At 42.9% G+C, this 19797-nt stretch overlaps 1 long non-coding RNA gene across 1 annotated transcript in view; it reads right to left on the reverse strand.

Annotated features, from left to right (window-relative positions):
• Positions 1-5737: 5737 nt before the first annotated feature.
• LOC133246055 (uncharacterized) overlaps positions 5738-19797 on the reverse strand; it is a 46302-nt gene continuing 32242 nt past the window's right edge. Inside the window, exons 3-4 of the long non-coding RNA XR_009735884.1 lie at positions 11903-12036; positions 5738-6236 (exon numbers count right to left, since the gene is read on the reverse strand). This is a non-coding gene — a long non-coding RNA (uncharacterized LOC133246055). The remainder of the gene's footprint in view (positions 6237-11902; positions 12037-19797) is intronic.

Consider the following 19797-nt stretch of genomic DNA (forward strand, 5'->3'; position numbering starts at 1 on the left):
ACAACTGCAGGTCAGCACACGCACGCGCCACCCCAGCTCTCCAGACAACTACAGCTCAGCACACACACGCGCCACCCCAGCTCTCCGCTCTTCAGACTTGGAGATAAGTCACTGTGTTTCAGGACCCCAGTTTTCCTCTATAAGCTTGCCTTCTAGGGTTGTTGTGAGAATCAAACGTGTTCTAAGAGAAACCATTTCAGAAATGGAAAGGAATCACTCACGAGTGGGTACAGGTATTTCCACAGCCTCATCCTGGGGACTTGAGCACACTCAAGCTTAGATCCGAGCTCTCTGGGGGCCTCCAGGATGTTCATTCTAACCAGAACCACTTGCTTTCTGGTGAGCCTAAGCCATGGCACAGAGGTGGCTGTGGTGCCTGTCACCTGAGGCTCTTTTTTTTCTCCCTCCTCTCATTCCTCAGACTCCTGCTCAGTGCAACAAACTATAAACCCTCCAGACCCCCACACTCCCCACCCACTTCCTCCAGCTCAGATTCCTCATCTCCTGTTTCCCCATCAGGGGAACCAGAATTCACTAGAACCTGGCCTGCTACAGGGTCTGCTGTACCCTCCATTCTCCTCTACCTTTGATGCAACAAAAATGATACCCCTTTCTCTTGCCAGAAGGGGACATGGGTTTGTCTTGGCCAGAAGGGGTCAGAGAGAGCAGTGAGGATTTCCTGTGATGGCTACACCAGCACCGCAGGCCCAGCACCCCAAGCCCTCTTGGAGCTCTCTTAGGGGCACTGAGGCAGCTGGGGTGTTATGGGGGGCGCCACAAGGAGGCTGCAGGACTGGCTTCGTGTCCTCTCCGTGCACTCAGGCTACAGCCTCTTGGCACCACCCTGGGAGGGTTCTCCCCAGCCCCTGGCCTCCGTGGACTCCAGAGCACTGGCTCATCCCCCTGCAGGCTTCACTTTTTGAACCCAAATTGGAGCCAAGGACTCTGACAAATTCAGTCACACAGGGCTCATTGTTTTCTTTCCTTTTTGCTCTTTGCTAGAAAACAAAAAACTAACTCAAACCAGGGTTCCATAACAACTAGAGGGATGGCAAAGGGTGGGACGTGAGAAGGAAGTTCAAGAGGGAGGGAACATAGGTATACCTATGGCTAATTCATGTGGATATATGGCAGAAACCAAAGCAATATTGTAAAGCAATTATCCTTCAACTAAAAATAAACAACAACAACAAAAAAAAACTGTGCCCACCATCCAGTTTGGCAGTACTGTGTTTACCAAGGTTTACTCACCCAACAGGTTTGCTCTCAACTCCTTGGTATTGATCCCCCAACTCCAGGGCAGAGATGAGTTTCTGTCCTGTGACGAGATGTTTAAGCCCTTTGGAGGGAAAAAGGGCATGGAGGCTGCTCCACGATAATAGAATGTTTTATTGTACTTCACAATGTCCTTTGCTCACCACATTATTTTGCTGGAGCCCCACAACCACCATATAAGGGAGGTTGTTCAGACTAGAAATGGACCCCACAAAGGTCAAACAGCCTGCCCATCAGACACCCAAGCTGACTAGAGATGGTCCTGGAGCCTAAGTTCTCTTCTGATTACTTCCCCTCCAGAAGTTCTGGAGCTGAGGAGGGCTCTGGGGAAGAGACTTTTGTGTTCCAGGAGAGAGGATGGCTGGAGCCACAGAGCCAGGGGAGCAATCACTGGGGCCAAAGGAGTGAGAATGAAGTCCCAGCACCACCTCTGAAGATGGCCCCGTGGGTCAGAAATCCTCTCTGCTCCTGGAGCTGGCTTTCCCCAAATGTACAGAAGACTGCAACCTGTAGGAGGTTTCCTCGAGGGGGCACGAGGAGTAACGCCAAAGCCATGCCCCTCCACATGGTGCCCAGTGGAACCACCTGGAGACCTCATTGGACACACTGACCACCTGGCCCCAGGTGATTTAAATCTCTGCAGATGTCTGCTGCACAGGGATGATTTAGAACCACTGCCCTAGGTGATGCGAATGAGTGAGGCAGACCTGGGATGATAAGTGTGGGTCATAAAATAGGGGTACACCGAAACTGAACCAATGTGCTCTCACTTCTCTTCTCTACTCTCTCCCTTTTAACCAGAATTTCTGAATCCTTCAGTTCTGGTATGTTTAGGCTCTCACTTTCTGCCAAATCCCACTGCCCAGCCTGAAGTCTCAGTGCCCAAGAAGTGTCCCCCATCTATTCTAGAAGCCCCCCCAATTCCATAGCATCACTCCCCGGTGGAGAGGAGAGGCAAGAAGAGTGACTGGCCAACCAAAGACCCACAGCATAAGACGAGGAACTGTCTGCCCAGAGAAACCAGCTACCACTCAGCACTTAGAGCAGAGACTGAGGGGCCTCACAGAGTCACTTACACTCATTAGCTTTCCTTCCAGGCACTTATTTAACAAACCCTGAGCCAAGCTTCTCCCAAACACCTACTGCTTACTGCCTCCCTGGAGCTAAAGCAAGAGCAAAGTAACACCCTATATGTATAATCTCCAGCACCACAGTCAAATCAACCCTAGAACCTAGGAAGCAGTTTTGTCATAACTCCCACCACGTCAGAGAGCCACATGCCCAGACCAGGTCACAGGAGCAGAGAGACAAAATGTGGTCTTTTTTTTTTTTTTAAACCTTTTGGGTTTGGTGGCGTGTGGGATTTTAGTTACCAGACCAGGGATCCAACCCACATCTCCTGCACAAAGTCTTAACCACTGGACTGCCAGGAAAGTCCCTAGGTGTGGTCTCCTTTAATGTGGCAACAGAGCAGTCTCTGCAGCATAGGCAATACAAAGAGAGAGGGTAGATGGTCCTATAACCTGTTTAAATTATCCTCACAACAACCTGTGAGACTATCATCTCTGTTTTACATCTGAACAGCAGGCCAAGGAAGACATATACCCAGAACCTGAGAGTCAATAAAGGCAAAAGTGTTTGTATACAGACCTCAAGTTCAGGGGCATTGACTGCTCATCAACAGCAAATCTCTTAGGCGAGCCTGAGAATAAGTTCAACAAGGTCTCAGTTAACAAGTAACAAAGGCAAAATGTAAGCCACAGGTTGTCTGAATCTGAGTAACCTGCTTTTCTTCTACCCAAGGTCAAGTTCAGTCAGTTTCCTAACTCATCAGCAATGCTGCTTAACTCAGGCTGCCTGCTGCCCTCCTGACATGTCACACAGGCCCTCTGCCCTGAGGAATCAGGGCCCGGGTTAGGACAAGGAGAGGATGGGTACTGGGGGCATTAGCAGCTCTGTTGGGGAGATTAGGGGAGCCCGGAGGTGTCACCATGGAGGGTGCAGGAGAACTCAGAGCCACAGGGGAAACAAGGTCTTGGCCTGATCCCGATACCTGGCCCAGCATCCCACTGTCACTTCCTGAGCCTCAGCCCATAAACGCTGTGACACCAACGACAGCTGCCGCTCAGCCCCAGCACTATGTGCCCCCAGGGGTGCAGCCCCACCCTCATCCCAGACACCATCAGTCCCCACATCCCCATTTAGCTCAGACACCAGAGGTCCAGGGACCCTCACACTCAGCGTCACCCAGAGTCTCAGGCTTCCACCTCTGGGCCTTCATGCTGGCTGTTCAGTCTGCGTGGGCCCCTCTTCCCTGGCCATCTGTATGTACAGTGAAATCCTTCAACCTTACCTCTGAGGCCTATGCCGACCACTCTGTTTTAGATCACACACGCACGCACATGCCTCTGCCTGCGTGCTCCTCACTCCCCCTTTATCCTGCTCTCCCTAGTTTGTCTCCTTTTCCTTAACACGTAACACCTCCTAACCTAGGACATCATTTCCTTGGGGACTACTTTTGTTCATTATCTTCTTTCTTACCCAGTTGGAATATAAGCTCCACCAAGTGGAAATCTTTCTTTTGTTTGTGGATGCAGCTCAAAGACCCAGAAGAGTTCCTAATAAGTTGTAATGCTCTAGTAACACATGTGGAGTGACAGATGAATGAATTTGCATTTTGTTCACTGTGTCCTTAATCCATTAAACACTTGGGGATCCACCACATAACAAACTTCCCTGAGCCCTCTGGGAACCCTGAACTGGCTCTGAGTTCAGTGTCAGTACCAGAACCTCAGATTTTTCAGTCTTTTTTTTACCTTTTCACCTCAAGCCAAGTCTGGCTTTTCACTGCTGCTGCTGCTGCGTCACTTCAGTCATGTTCGACTCTGTGCGACCCCAGAGACGGCAGCCCACCAGGCTCCCCCGTCCCTGGGATTCTCCAGGCAAGAACACTGGAGTGGGTTGCCATTGCCTTCTCCAGGCTTTTTCACTGAGAACTTCTTTAAAAGAGGCAACTTTTTCTCAGCTTAGATTCACCACCCACAGATTCACCTTCTGTATTTAAAGTAGCCCTGACTCTCTTCCACAACCCTCTTCTTTGAGCTCTTCTTTCTTTCCTTTGAAGCCCTTGATATAACATAAAATTATTATTTTTTAACTAAAACATGTTAGTGGAATATTTTAGTCTTCTAATAATTTAAAAATTACCCTATATTCTTTAGCTTTTACAATTAATTTAAAATATATATTCATATTTTGTTGCAATACTTATTTTAATTGGTAATTATATTATTGTTTAGCATTGTAGCATTTTTCTGCAACATAAACATTATCAATGAGATAAAATACTTTATTCTTCCTGCTGATGATCAGTGTAGCAACTGATGTTAACAACCAGTGCAGTGATTCCACTTGTCCATTTAAAAGGTTAAAATTATGGTTACATCTGTATCTTTAATAATTGCCTATGCTAAATACATAATGTATATCTGTTATTGAATATTATAACTTTCCTTTGCTATTGTGATACACACTTTAAGCTTTTTACAATGTTGAGAATTTTTTTAAATCTTTGACACTTGTTTGTGGTAGCTCAAAGTTTTCAAGATGGTAGAGAAAGACAGAATATATATAAAGGAAATGATAATGTTCTATTTTAAAATTCTTCATATTAATTCTGTAGTCCAGAAAGCAACTAGAGCCATAAGCAATTCTAGTAACTGTGTGTTACTGTAACTGTGTGTTACTCTAACAGTTAATGTAACTGCGTGTTTCATGAGACTGTTTGCAACAACATGAAATTATTTGTCTTTTACCTGTTTGTGCTTGTTCTCCCTCTAGATTGTAAGCTCCATGAGAACAGGGACTGCATCTGTTTTCCTCACCACGAGATTGCCCTGAGCATTCTCGACTCCACTCAAGGAATATGAGGCAGCGGAGAAGAGATGAAGAGCTGAAGGGATGGGAGGCATCAAGGAGAGCTGATCTGTCCTTGTTTATTCAAATCTCTCCACCTTATTCAACTGCAAAGGAGGAAATGATTCTATTGAAGCATAGTGTCCCCTCATTCTACATTAGACAGTGAGTAGATCTTGAGAAGAAATAGGCCTTTTGGATATTAAAGTGGCGAGGCACAAGATCTGCTAAAGAGGATCTGGTAATGGAAGTTGGGTGTAGAGGAAAGGGAGGTCCTAGTCCACGGGAAGCAGGAATGACTAGAGCCAAGTCCAAGGCTATTGACATGTTCTCTCCCAGTTGCTTGATTAAGGGATTCATGGTGGCTAATTTCAGGCTCCATCCCATAGACACAGATGGTGACCAGAGAGCTAATTCTTCTAGTCTATGTGCTGACAGCTCTGTCTCCTTGATCTTCCAAATAAATTCAAGTATTCCATGAAGTGATATCAAATCACACATTTGATTCTCCACATTTAGAATAGCAAACTTGGTTACATGCCCACCCTCTGCTAGAAGATTAACAGCATCCCCTTGCCTGATACTCACCATAATCACAGGATGTAGCTCTCATGGTTCCCATTTTATGAACAAGGAGTCTCTGAGTATGTGAGGAGCATGGATTGGTATTCAGGCAGCTCAGTGCCAAATCTTGCAAGCTTAACTACCACATTTTACTGCTTCTTGTTACTCTCACCTTCTTAGTAGAACTCCATGGAGTTCCTTTGACAAGGATAATAGTCCAGCACCCCTGTGCTCTGCCTTCAACTATGACTTGTTTACAAAGCTGGCTCTATGGTTGTCAGCAAGAGAGGTGCCAGTTCACAAGAATTAGTAGATTAAAAAATAAAGCGGTTGACAGCAATTGCCTATGTGTTATTTTATTTTGAATTTTCATCGCTCTGGAAACCATTCCTGTTGTTCCCATTCTGTGAAAATGAGAAAAGCCACAAAATGTCAGTGACGCAGCGGTCACCAAGTCCTCTCTGTGATGTGGGCTCCTCCTGCTGTAAGAAAAGTTAAGTCACTGAGGATAAAGCCTGAGGAAAGCGTTTTCACATTGCAAATATCTATCAGTGCATCACTTACTTTTCCAAAAATAGGACTTTTATTCAGATCTACTTTATTCCCCTTCAAAGATAAACTACATTTGAACAAAAGCATCAGTACCACCTGCAGTGCTTTGGCACGTGCACATGAAGTTATTTCTGAAACCGAGGACTGTGGGCTTGGGGCAAGGGGAGCATCTTCCCGCAAAGTTTCACTTAGGATATTCTGAATTTCAACCTGAGCCACTGTCTGTGATTCTGTCTGCCTTCCATGCTGGCTTTGCACAGAAAGGCTTCCTATCTTTGCCAGACCGTTTTCCCAGGCTGTCCCTGGAGGCAGGTGCTTGTGGGGATTCTGTATTTAACAAACAGAATATGGCTAAGAGAAGCATCTAGGGCAACCTAGAAACTGAATGAAAGCAATGGAGAAAGGTTGTCTTTGCACATCTAAAGCTGAAAGGCTAGAAAAATAGAAGGATGAAGGAAAAGGTTGCTACAAGAAGATGTGTCCAAGGAGTGGGGACCTCACATTAGTGAGAACAGGAATTCAAATGGACACTTTCTCCCTTCATAGCTACAGCTGTGAATCTGTAGCCTTCCTAAAGCTGCAGCCCACACTGTTATGAGAAGGGCAGAACGCAATAAGAACTTCATCTCTTTGTCTTGAACCTGGAAGTAACAGCTCCACAGCCTTTCCTCTGAAGCCAGCTGGCCAGGTGCTGCACAAGAGTGTTCCTTGCCTCTTCTCTAGATGAAAACAGCAGGCATGGGGTGCCCTTTGGGGGAGTACTGCCACTTAATTATAATGAACCAAGCCCCTAAGCAAACAGCGTAAAGCTCAGGACTACTCTAAAACCACTTTGCTGCCTGACTAAAGCTACATGGCCTGAATACATTCGAAGTAGTCTCCTCATGGAAGAAATCCCTTGAGATTCAATTCATAATTTTCCATTAAGGAAACAGTATCCTGAAACAGGGCTTCTTAGAACTAGTCTGAACCATCTGTATCTGAATTAGCTAGGGTACCTATTAAGAATTCAGAGTCCTGGGCCTCATCTCAGGCTTACTAAATCAGATTTTCTGGGTGGTGGCACCTCTGAATTTGCATTTTGCAGAGTTAGGGCTTCTGAGTCATGGGAGGGTTTGGGAATTGTTGGATTTGAGAATTAAAGACTTAAAACTCTTTCTCAGAAAAATTCGGCCCAGGTGAGACTGCAAACATTTTCAGAGCAGAATTTATGTTTTTTCAAGCTCTCTCTTGTTATGCTAACAACAAAAGGACTTAGGGAACTGCAGATTCATTACAGACAAAAGATCTGTACACAGAGAGGTGGCATCCAGTTCACCGCAGTGTGTGTTTCGCTACCAGTGCTGTCTGCTACTTAATGGTAGTTCATCCTGAACAAAAGGAGCAGAGATGCCAGTGTCGCAGGTGAATATGACTTCTGCTTGCAATTGCCATGGAAACAGCAGCCATTATCACTAGATAGAATCCCCTCCCAGCAATCCTGCTGTTCTATTTTAAAAGCTACTGCTTCTGCTTGCTTCAAATTGGAAATCCTACTTTCTTGGGGCATGGTTCTGAGGGTTTATAAAGGTGTATCCAAAAGAGAAATAAACAGGGTATTGTGCTTTCCTGCCACTGTTTTCTTCTTTTACATGTTTTCCAAAAGCATCTCAGCATAATCCAAACAGGATGGAAATTCTTCCCATCTTTTGGCACAAATCTCATCTTGCCTCTGGCTTGGAGAGGAATAGGAGAGGGTGAGTTTAGGGTTAAAAATCATTCATTTTCTCTCCTCCTCTCCCTTCTTAAAATCAATAGGCTGAATTATAAATTCATCTGCACCAGGATATTAAGTTGAAATTTTTACATGTTTATTTTACATAAGTTAACAGGAATGTTTTAAAGGATGAATATCAGGGGAAATAGTGCCACTCTTTTGTTCTAGAAACCCAGAAGTTAATGTTGGGCATGCCATGCACAGTAAGTGCTGTATCTTCCATTATGAATTGAACATTTTATCTTTTTCTAAAAATGGTAAAGTAGCAGCAGCTAGAAGCATATGTGTTTATCACATAGGAAACAAGCCTCTGTGGGCTGTGTCCTCACCAAGGGAACTCTCCTCATTCCAGAATCAGGCCTTCCCCCTTCCAGGTTCTGAGACCCAAGTGCTCCCTGAGTAGATTCATCTCCTCAGGGGCAGACTCACATCCACAAAACCCCCAACATGGAATGCCAGATCATTCACTGATAATGAGAAGTACAACTCAGAGAGACAGGAACATGCATATTATATAATCAGCCTTTTCTTGCCTGGTTGGTCAACCTAGAGGGGAAGCCAAATAATCTAGTGGTCAAAATGCCATTTTGTTTATTTACAATTAAACAATTAAAAAAAAAATAACATTATAAGGAACAGGATGCTAAAAGCCCTTGTAACAGATTCATTTCTGTAGGCAGAACCAAAGAGGAAGTCGGATAATGATCAGAGATTGCCTGGAGAGCAGGAAATCAGAACAAAGAGTTCTGCAGACATATCCAGTGCTTAATAGCATCAGGCTGAGATAGCCTGAAGCTTCTACCTACAAAATGGGATTGGTCTGGCCAGTGGGAGAGGATTGTTCCCTCTCCCCAGGACAATGCTTTGGAGGCCCTTGCTAACTGTTCCTGATGACTCAATTTCCTATGCTCCCAAGGTGATCACCATGCTCCTGATTTACATATTATTTCTTTGGTTCTGCTTAACATCAGTTGGGTTATTGTCTAGTTTTGTGAACTGGGGCTGGGAGTGGGGGAGGAAACATCTTTTAAACAGCTTTGCATTCTGTGCTGTGTTGATTTTATAGTTTAATAACTCTTTGCCAGGTACCCTAATTCAGTTTCTTAAGAGCAACCTCTCTGAAGCTCCCAACAGGTGGGCAACATATCTGAGTACAGTGTTACATTTCTTCAGATTTGCAAGTGATTCCAGCTTGTATTTGAGGAGACTAATAAATTCACAAACCATCTCTTCCTTAGCAGGGTTCTGAGAGTGAGCTGGGCCAAGCCACTGTCCAATGCTGTTGTAGGGGCATCGTTGGTTGCTTAAGAGTAGCCACCTTCCTTATTGTCCTAGTCTGTCTCCTGCCCTAGTTACCACATGTCCATCACCAGTTACCCACTAGGTGAATGCTTGTCTCTTAAACTGAGAGGAAGGACTAGAGGCAGCTGAGGGGTTAGGAGAATAAAGCAGAGGCTGAGCAAGAGGGTGCAGAGGGGAACATAGGCCCACTGGGTCCGTCTGTGAAGGCAGCAAACAGACCAGTTAGAGAATTTATTTCAATTTATTCTATTAAAATGCTTTTATTTATTGAACTGAACATTTATTGCATGAATGTACCTGATTTGACACCTAACTTATTCATTTTCAGATAAATTCTACTAAATGGAAGGGAAGAGGGAACATGCACTTGATATAACCTGGTTGGATGGCATGACCGACTCAATGGACATGAGTTTGAGTAAGCTCTGCGAGTTGGTAATGGACAGGGAAGCCTGGCATAGTGCTGTCCATAAGGTCTCAAAGAGTTGGACGTGACTGAGTGACTGAACTAAACTGAACTGAGAGGCCATCTGCTCTCTTTAGGTTACTAGGGGAAAGGAGCTGGGGACCTAAGTTCTTCTAAAAGTTTTAGCCTGGAATGAAACTACCATCCAGAAACAAAGGATCAGTTTAGGAAAATGAAACAGAATGTAAAAAAAAAAGTTAAACTGGGCCACTCAGCCTGTTACCTTCCCTTCCTAATTTATGCCCTACAAGTGTCTTTCTGCCCCTAGACAGGCTGAGGGGGGTGCTGCTTTTTTAGGGAGCTGGAAGGGACAGAGTTCTGGGTCTGGCACAGGAACCCTGCTCACAGCTCCAGACTGAAATACCTGGCACAGCATCTCTGCACACAGCCTGCTGCCACCAGCATCCTGAATTGCCATGTCTCTGGCTGTGTTTCTCCACAAGGCCCACTCCGCCAGCTGAAGTGTCAGGCGCAGCAGTTCCGTGCTGGGAACTCTAAAGCAATGTGTTAGATGCAAGGCCTCTGCACACTAACCCCTCCAGGCAACTGAAACTAGACTAAGCCCTAAAGAAGAGGTTAGACCTTATTGCCCAGGTTCCATTGTATTTTCCCCAGAGATTCCAGAGGGCTTTGCCAGTGACAAATCCATAGATTTCAAGAGAGATGTGTGGGTTGGGCACATCAAGGAGTGGGAACATATTTGAGGTCTGGGCTCCACCTTCCCAGGCCCTTGGACCGTTAACTCTGCTTCCAGCATGTGCATCTCCTGGGGTGAGGCAGAGCCTGCTAGTTTTTGGCTGCAGGGGCACCGTTAAGATTTCTGGGTGGAAAGTGTGAGTTCAGCATTCAGCCTCCACCCTCAAGAGACAGCAGACTGGAGTGGCCCGCATGGGGCATTTGAGGGGCCCTGCAGCCATTGGAAGGTTTGGAGAACTCCAGGGTGGGCTTTCGCCATCTCCAGGAAACTGGGGATCCCATCTAAATGAGAGTGTTGTAGCCACACATTCTGGGAAATAAACTCACTCAGAAGGACAATGCAGATAGTGGAGTGCAGTTTATTATACCAGCGGACCGAAGGTGGAGTCTCCTCTTAGCCAAGGACCCCGACCAGGTTTTTCTGAAAACCTTATATACCCTAAGTGTACGTGCCCAAACCCACTTCCCCAAATTCCATGAAACTAATCTGAACACAGGAAAAGAAAGATACAATCAAAGTTAACCCGTGATTCATATGCCTTAAGCCTAGGTAGTTAACAGTGGACAATTATCATAGGACTGTGGTCATACCCCAATAAGCATAATAGAATATATGATTCTATTTGTTACACAGATAATTAGGATATTCTTTTAGGCAACGGAGAGCCCTGGGGCTCTTCTTCTGGGGGCCTGGCTTTCCTGATGGTATGTTGTTTCCATAGATACTGGGCATATAACTCAAAGTCCACAGTCCAGCCCGAGATGGAGTCCTGCTTTCAAGATAGAGCCTGTTCTGTTTCAAGAAGGGTCTTAAGATTCTGCTGAATGAGTCTGGGGTTGTTGAACCTGACTCACCATATTGAGAGTCATGCTGATCACAAAGGAGAAAATGCCAGTATCCTCTGTGAAGTTAGCAGGGTCTTCTCTTCAGGTTCCAGAGTAACCCCAAGAAGGAAAAGATATGACATGCCCCGGGATCTACCCAAAGTTAAAGTCTAGGACTTAAGTAGGGGCAACCCAGATAAGTAAAAGGACAATATACCGATTTGGGGCCACAAAAATCCTACTGCCTTAAATTTTGCAATGTAGACACAAAATAAAGTTGGGTAGGATTCAGGATTCCCATAATGGATTCTGAAAAGAATTGATTGAATAGACATTTTCTGAACCATTATTAAACTTCCATGTAGGAAGGAAGAAGAAACTAAGGAAAAGCTGAAAGGCTGGGAAATGTTTTTTTCTTTAGGATGTACTAGAGTTTTACTTCCTTTTTAAGTGGAACCATTGAAGCTACTCAACTCTACTTGGACTAATTGGTGAAAATATAAAGGCATAGTTTATATATAGTATAAATATATATGTAAATATATACATACACACAAATAAAATGTTTAATTTGGAGACAGAAAAAGCTTGGCACAGGGAATCCCCTGGTGGTCCATCCACTTGCTGCTTTCACTGGTTTGATTCTGGCCAGGGAACTAAGATACCACAAGCTCTGAAGTGCAGCCTAAAAATAAAATAAAGCTAGGTATATAGCCTGAAACAACATTCAGATAAAAGTGGAAGGGGGTAAGGACTCCAGAATTTGAGTTTAATTACTACAAAATGTCTACCTGAACAGCTGTAGAAGCCCAATATGAATTGGTGAATACTCTTTTAAAGAAACCAATTATGCCATTAAATACAGTCTTTCATCTATACACTCTAATTTTGTAGTTTTTTGATTGCAAGTAAATTCATATTCAAAATTTAAAAACTATTTTGAATCCTATTTTAAAAAGATAGTTTGCTGTTGCTGTTGTTGCTGCTGCTGCTGCTGCTAAGTCACTTCCGTCGTGTCCGACTCTGTGTGACCCCATAGACGGCAGCCCACCAGGCTCCCCTATTCCTGGGATTCTCCAGGCAAGAACACTGGAGTGAGTTGCCATTTCCTTCTCCAATGCAGGAAAGTGAAAAGTGAAAGTGAAGTCTCTCAGTCGTGTCCGACTCTTCACAACCCCATGGACTGCAGCCTACCAGGCTCCTCCATCCATGGGATTTTTCAGGCAAGAGTACTGGAGTGGGGTGCCATTGCCTTCTCCGAAAAAAGATAGTTTAAATCTCACTAATTTAAAACAAAGCATTCACCCTGGAAAAACCTCATTGGTATATATAAACAGTCCCTGACTTAGGATTTTTTGACTTTAAAATGGTGTGAAAGTGACACACATTCAGTTGGAACCATTATTTGAATTTTGAACTGTGATCTTTTCCAGGCACGATAAGCAGTGCAAAACTCTCTCTCTGTCTTGATGCTAGTCAGATCAGAAGCATAGATCCCAGTCATGAGGGTAAACAACTGATGCACTTACAACCACTCTATCTGGACAACTGCCCTTCTTTTTTTATTTTGTACAATATTCAATAAAATGACATGGGATGTTCAACACTTTATTATAAAATAGGCTTTGTGTTAGATGATTTTGTCAAACTGTAGGCTAATGTAGTGTTCTGGGGTCTTCCCAGGTGGCACTAGTGGTAAAGAACCCGCCTGCCAATGCAGGCAACGTAAGAGACACAAGTTTGATCCCTTGGGGAGGGCATGGCAATCCACTCCAGCATTCTTGCCTGGAGAAGCCCATGGACAGAGGAGCCTGGTGGGCTACAGTCCATAGGGTTGCAAAGAGTTGGACGCGACTGAAGTGACTTAGCATGCACAAGTGCTCTAAGCATGTTCAGGCTATGCTACGTTATGATATTCAGTTGGTTAGGGCTACTAAATGCACTTTTGACTTATGATAGTTTCAACTTACTTTGGATTTATCAGTATGTAACCCCTCTTCATTAAATCCAGGAAGATCTGTACTGTATTTTCAAACTTGAACCATTTTACCTACCTAACTCCACATGAACTAATTGACAGAAGCTAAGGTTTCTAATGTGGATGATGGTGTCTGTAAGTGAAACCCTTTATATTCAACTGCTTGGAAGGATCCATAGATTGAGGTACAGTCCCTATTCTGCTCATCTGGGAGCAAAGACTATGAGCCACAGCCCTGCCTTCTCAGTGTTACCCCATGCCGTTTGTCACCTTAAAGAGTCCTTACATTACTGCAGAAGAAAGCCACATTGGTTATTTAGTCTCTCCTTCTTCTATAGATAATTTAGGATTGCCAGGCATAGGAAGAAAACCAGCAACAAGAAAGCAAGATCAAGATAAGTAATTGGAAAACAGAAATAATTCAGGAAACAAAGCAATTATAGTTAACATCTTCAGAGAGATTGTCTATCTGTAAACCAAGGTGAAGGTACTATCAATAAGGAGCAGGAAAAAAAATAGAATTAACCATTAGAAATTATTAGTTACTAATATTTTTAAAAACACAATAAAAGAATGGAAAAGTCAAGGTGTTGCTTGGGTCTTAGAATAAATAGAGATTTTAACAGAGATAAAAGCTGAGACAAGTTTATGTTTTTGTGTTTTTACCACAATATAAAATTTTTTTAAAGTTGAGAAAAGACTAACTCAGCAAGTCTTGCATTCAACAAATCAACTTTCAAGTGAGCACAGAGACGATGATAAAGAGAACCTAGATGTCCATCAGCAGATGAATGGATAAGAAAGCTATGGTACATATACACAATGGAGTATTACTCAGCCATTAAAAAGAATACATTTGAATCAGTTCTAATGAGGTGGATGAAACTGGAGCCTATTATACAGAGTGAAGTAAGCCAGAAGGAAAAACATAAATACAGTATACTAACGCATATATATGGAATTTAGAAAGATGGTAACAATAACCCGGTGTACGAGACAGCAAAAGAGACACTGATGTATAGAACAGTCTTATGGACTCTGTGGGAGAGGGAGAGGGTGGGAAGATTTGGGAGAATGACATTGAAACATGTAAAATATCATGTAAGAAACGAGTTGCCAGTCCAGGTTCGATGCACGATACTGGATGCTTGGGGCTAGTGCACTGGGACGACCCAGAGGGATGGTATAGGGAGGGAGGAGGGAGGAGGGTTCAGGATGGGGAACACATGTATACCTGTGGCGGATTCATTTTGATATTTGGCAAAACTAATACAATTATGTAAAGTTTAAAAATAAAATAAAATTTAAAAAAAAAAGAAAAAGAAATAAATAAAATATCCACTCTTAAAAAAAAAAAGAGGAAATTAGCAAAGAAATAATGAAAATCTTTTAAAGCCAAATGGTCACAAACCTTCCAGTTGAGAGGATCTATTAAATAACTAATTCAAGAATTTAAAAATACTTATTCCTAAACATGTTACTCTGAAATTTAACATCAAGCATAAAAAGAACATCTTCAAATCTTCCAAAACAAGTCAGCCACAAGAGAACATGCCAAACTGGCATCTAATTTCTCATTAGTACAGTGGCTGTTGAAAAGCAATAGAGTTATGCTTTCAAAAGTTTAACAGCAAATAATTTCCAGTCTGTTGTGGTAAGATTATATCTTGAAGTATTAATCTGTGTATTTCCTATGCATTTCTTTAACCTCTTTACTTAATGTGAACCACAAGGGTCTATATTTTTCCACATATTTCTACTCAGGTAAGCATGAGTCACCCACTTTGGAAGCAGCAACAAAGACTATAAAATTAAAAATAAAAAGCCTTTAGACAAAGAATCAGATGAAAAGATATATCTTCATGTTTGCAGAGCTAGTTTTTCTACTCAAAAGCCTAGATAAAAGATGGATCCAGGAAAGGGGAAAAAAGAGGCAACGGGACCACTTCAGAAAGGAATGACAAAGACTCTGAGAGGAACTGGGTTGGAGTAAGTTCGGTGCCTGGAAACTGATTTGTTGCTGAGTTGTGCACACTGGTTACAGTCTCCAGTGAGAAACTCTGCCCTTGTGATATGGTGGCTGGTCATCATCTATTGAGTGTCTAATGTGATGGGATACTCATTAGTATGAATGGCTTATCCACACTCTGATGGTATACACTTAAGACATTTTGTGGGATGTTGGTAACATGAATATATAAAAACAGGGCTGGACAAAACCAACTGAAAATTTCAGTGTTTTGGTTATCCTTGAATACTACACCCAATCAAACTATCAAATGCATTAATGAAACATAATTTTAGACACTTATATCTTAGTTTTATGCCATTCTTAAGATGTTTCTTGATCTATTTTATCAAAATGAGGAACAGAATCAAGAAAGAAAATATGGAATTTGGGAAACAGTAGATGCACCACAAAGGAGCAGTAAAGGAAAGAAGTTCAAGTATTCCCAGAATGATAGCTGTACTGCAGGCCTAGAAAATAAGCAGTTCCTGTAGAAGCAGAAGGATGGAGTTCTCTGGAAGAAAGAAAGGTCTTTAGGAGGGTGATCCTGATGGAAAAGATGCTGTATGGACAGAATGTTTGTGCCTCCAAAATTCACATGTTGAAATCCCATCCCTTAATATGATGGTATTCAGAGTTGGAATCTTTGGGACGTAATTAGGATTAGATGAGATCATGCAGGTAGAGCCTTCATGAATGGGATTAGTGTTCTTATAAGAGTCATGACACCTTGCTTCCTCTCTCTGCTCTCTACCATGTAAGGACACAACAAGAAGTTGTACTCTGCAACCCAGAAGAGGGCCCTCATCAGAACTCCACTCAGGGGTACTGGCACTCTAATTTTGGACTTCTAACCTCTAGCACTGTGAGAAATAAGTTTTTGTTGTTTAAGCCACCCAGTCTACGATATGCTGATATGACAGCCTGGCCTAAGACAGATGGTAAGATGGAATAGAATTTCTCCAAGCCAATATTTTAAGAAAAAACAGAGAAAAGAGAGAGACATTTAGAAACTTAAAAATAAAACTCCACAAGAAAAATATATCTAAATATGTAGCAAACTCAAGTATATAATGGTTTTTAAATTTTTCTAAATTGTAAAAAAAGAGAACTCCATTTGACTTTGAGGAAAAGATATCCTCCTACTGGTGCTGAGTTTATATCATTTGGCTCAGTAAAGAAGTGAAAGTATTTCAAGCATGTAACTTAGACCAGCATTTGCACAGCCCTAATAACACAAAAGCTGCTTTTTTTGATTTGTAAGGAAAACTCGACTGTAGTAGCAGAACAGAAAATAAATTGGTAATCTTGATAATGTAAAAGGTTAAAATAAAAGAAGGTGGGCCATGGCAGGAGGAGGAAAGCTAGAGAAAAGAATGGAACATGACTCTCTTTTTATAAAGCTGGGAGTCGATAGATAACAGAAAAGTGATGACAAAACAAACAGGTGCAAGTCAATCATTTTAAGTCAAAAAGATAACCAATAGAAGAACTAGGGGGGAAACAACAAGACAGACATCTAGCATTGGAAGGGGTAGAGAAGAATGTCAAATATGAGAACTAAAACAGAAACATCTTAAAATGTTGTCTTTAGTTCCGGCTGTTATGACAGAATATCATACATTGGCATTGGTAGGTTTAAACAAAAGAAATTATTTTTCACATTTCTGAAAGTTGGGAAATTCAAGATCAAGGTACCAGCAGATCCAGTGTTTGGTGAGAGTATTCTTCCTGGTTTGTTGAGGGCTATATCCTCATGGGCTAGGGGGAGGGGAAAGGAGGGACAGCAGGGGGAGAGGGAAGAGGAAGGGTGATGGGGAGAGAAAGTTCTCTCCTCTTTTTTCTCTTCTTATAAGGGCACTAAGCACATCTGTCTCTGCTTTATTGACAATGCCAAAGCCTTTGACTGTGTAGATCACAATAAACTGTGGAAAATTCTGAAAGAGATGGGAATACCAGACCACCTGACCTGCCTCTTGAGAAACCTACACGCAGGTCAGGAAGCAACAGTTAGAACTGGACATGGAACAGCAGACTGGTTCCAAATAGGAAAAGGAGTCCATCAAGGCTGTATATTGTCACCCTGCTTATTTAACTTCTATGCAGAGTACATCATGAGAAACGCTGGGTTGGAAGAAGCACAAGCTAGAATCAAGATTCCCGGGAGAAATATCAATAACCTCAGATATGCAGATGACACCACCCTTATGGCAGAAAGTGAAGAGGAACTAAAAAGCCTCTTGATGAAAGTGAAAGAGGAGAGTGAAATAGTTGGCTTAAAGCTCAATATTCAGAAAACTAAGATCATGGCATCCGGTCCCATCACTTCATGGGAAATAGATGGGGAAACAGTGAAAACAGTGTCAGACTTTATTTTCTGGGGCTCCAAAATCACTGCAGATGGTGACTGCAGCCATGAAATTAAAAGACGCTTACTCCTTGGAAGGAAAGTTATGACCAACCTAGATGACATATTAAAAAGCAGAGACATTATGTTGCCAAAAAAGGTCTGTCAAGGCTATGGTTTTCCCAGTGGTCATGTATGGATGTGAGAGTTGGACTGTGAAGAAAGCTGAGCGCCGAAGAATCGATGCTTTTGAACTGTGGTGTTGGAGAAGACTCTTTAGAGTCCCTTGGACTGCAAGGAGATCCAACCAGTCCATTCTAAAGGAGATCAGTCCTGGTTATTCTTTGGAAAGAATGATGCTAAAGCTGAAACTCCAGTACTTTGGCCACCTCATGCAAAGAGTTGACTCATTGGAAAAGACTCTGATGCTGGGAGGGATTGGGGGCAGGAGGAGAAGGGGATGACAGAGGATGAGATGGCTGGATGGCATCACCGACTCGATGGACATGAGTTTGAGTGAACTCTGGGAGTTGGTGACGGACAGGGAGGCCTGGCATGCTGTGATTCATGGAGTCGCAAAGAGTCAGACACGACTGAGTGACTGAACTGAATTGAACTGAAGCCCATCTTAACAGCTCCACCCTCATGACCTAATTAACCCCGAAGTAGTCCACTTTCAAATACCATCACATTGAGGATTAGGGTTACAATTTGAATTTTGAGGGGACACAAACATTCACTCCCTAGCATCAACTATGGAAAGTGAACCTGAGGCTAGAGAGAGGTGGGGAGATTATTGTTTTTTATTATATACTCCTCTCTGCTCCTTGACTTATTTTGAGCATACACTTCTTTGATTAAAACATTTTACATACATTTCAGAAATCATCTCCTCTGTGATGCCTCCTCTGACCTCCCTCTACTAGCAGAGCTGGTCATTCATCTATGCCCTGGTTGTACTTATGCCAGATGTTATGCCCTAAATTGTATCCCCCTAAAAAATACATATGGGGGACTCTAACCCGCCATGTGACTATATTTTGGAGCTACAGCCTTTAAGGATGAAGATTAAATGAAAACAACACAGTCCTACTGTAGAGCACAGGGAACTATATTCAATATCCTATAATAAACCATAATGGAAAAGAACATTAAGAATAATATATATGTGTATTTATATATGTATAACTAATCACTTTTCGGGAGAAGGCAATGGCACCCCACTCCAGTACTGTTGTCTGGAAAATCCCATGGATGGAGGAGCCTGGTAGGCTGCAGTCCATGGGGTCGCTAAGAGTCGGAGGACTGAGCGACTTCACTTTCACTTTTCACTTTCATGCATTGGAGAAGGAAATGGCAACCCACTCCAGTGTTCTTGCCTGGAGAATCCCATGGACGGAGAAGCCTGGTAGGCTGCAGTCCATGGGGTCGCTAAGAGTCAGACAGGACTGAGTGACTTCACTTTCACTTTCCACTTTCATGCATTGGAGAAGGAAATGGCAACCCACTCCAGTGTTCTTGCCTGGAGAATCCCATGGACGGAGAAGCCTGGTAGGCTGCAGTCCATGGGGTCGCACAGAGTCGGACACGACTGAAGCGACTTGGCAGCAGGCAGCAGCAATCACTTTTTTGTATAGAAGAAATCGACACAACATAATAAATCAACTATACCTCAATAAAATAAAATTTAAAAAAAAGATTACATGAAGTCTTAGGGGTAGAGCCCTGATGCAATAAAACTGGTGTCCTTACAAGAAAAGGAAAAGACACCAGAGCTTTCTGCCAAGTGAGGACAACAGCAAAATGACAGCTGTTCGAAAGCCAGGATGAGAGTTCTTACCAGAACTTGACCACTTGACCAGGCTGGTACCCTGATCTTAACTCCTAGCCTCCAGAACTGTGAGAAAGCAAATTTCTATTGTTTAAGCCACCCAGTCTGTGATATTTGTTATGACAGCCTAAGATAATATACCAGTTTTCCCTGTCATGACTTGATACATCTATCTCTTCTTCTGGATTGTAGACTCCTGAGAGCAAAGTCCCAAATTAACATAACTGTCATGTTATGTTACTTACTATGTGCCTGAGGACTTACTATGTGCCAATCACTGTA

This window comes from Bos javanicus, chromosome 4 (genome assembly GCF_032452875.1).
Source record: "Bos javanicus breed banteng chromosome 4, ARS-OSU_banteng_1.0, whole genome shotgun sequence".
NCBI classification, from domain to species: Eukaryota; Metazoa; Chordata; class Mammalia; order Artiodactyla; family Bovidae; genus Bos; species Bos javanicus.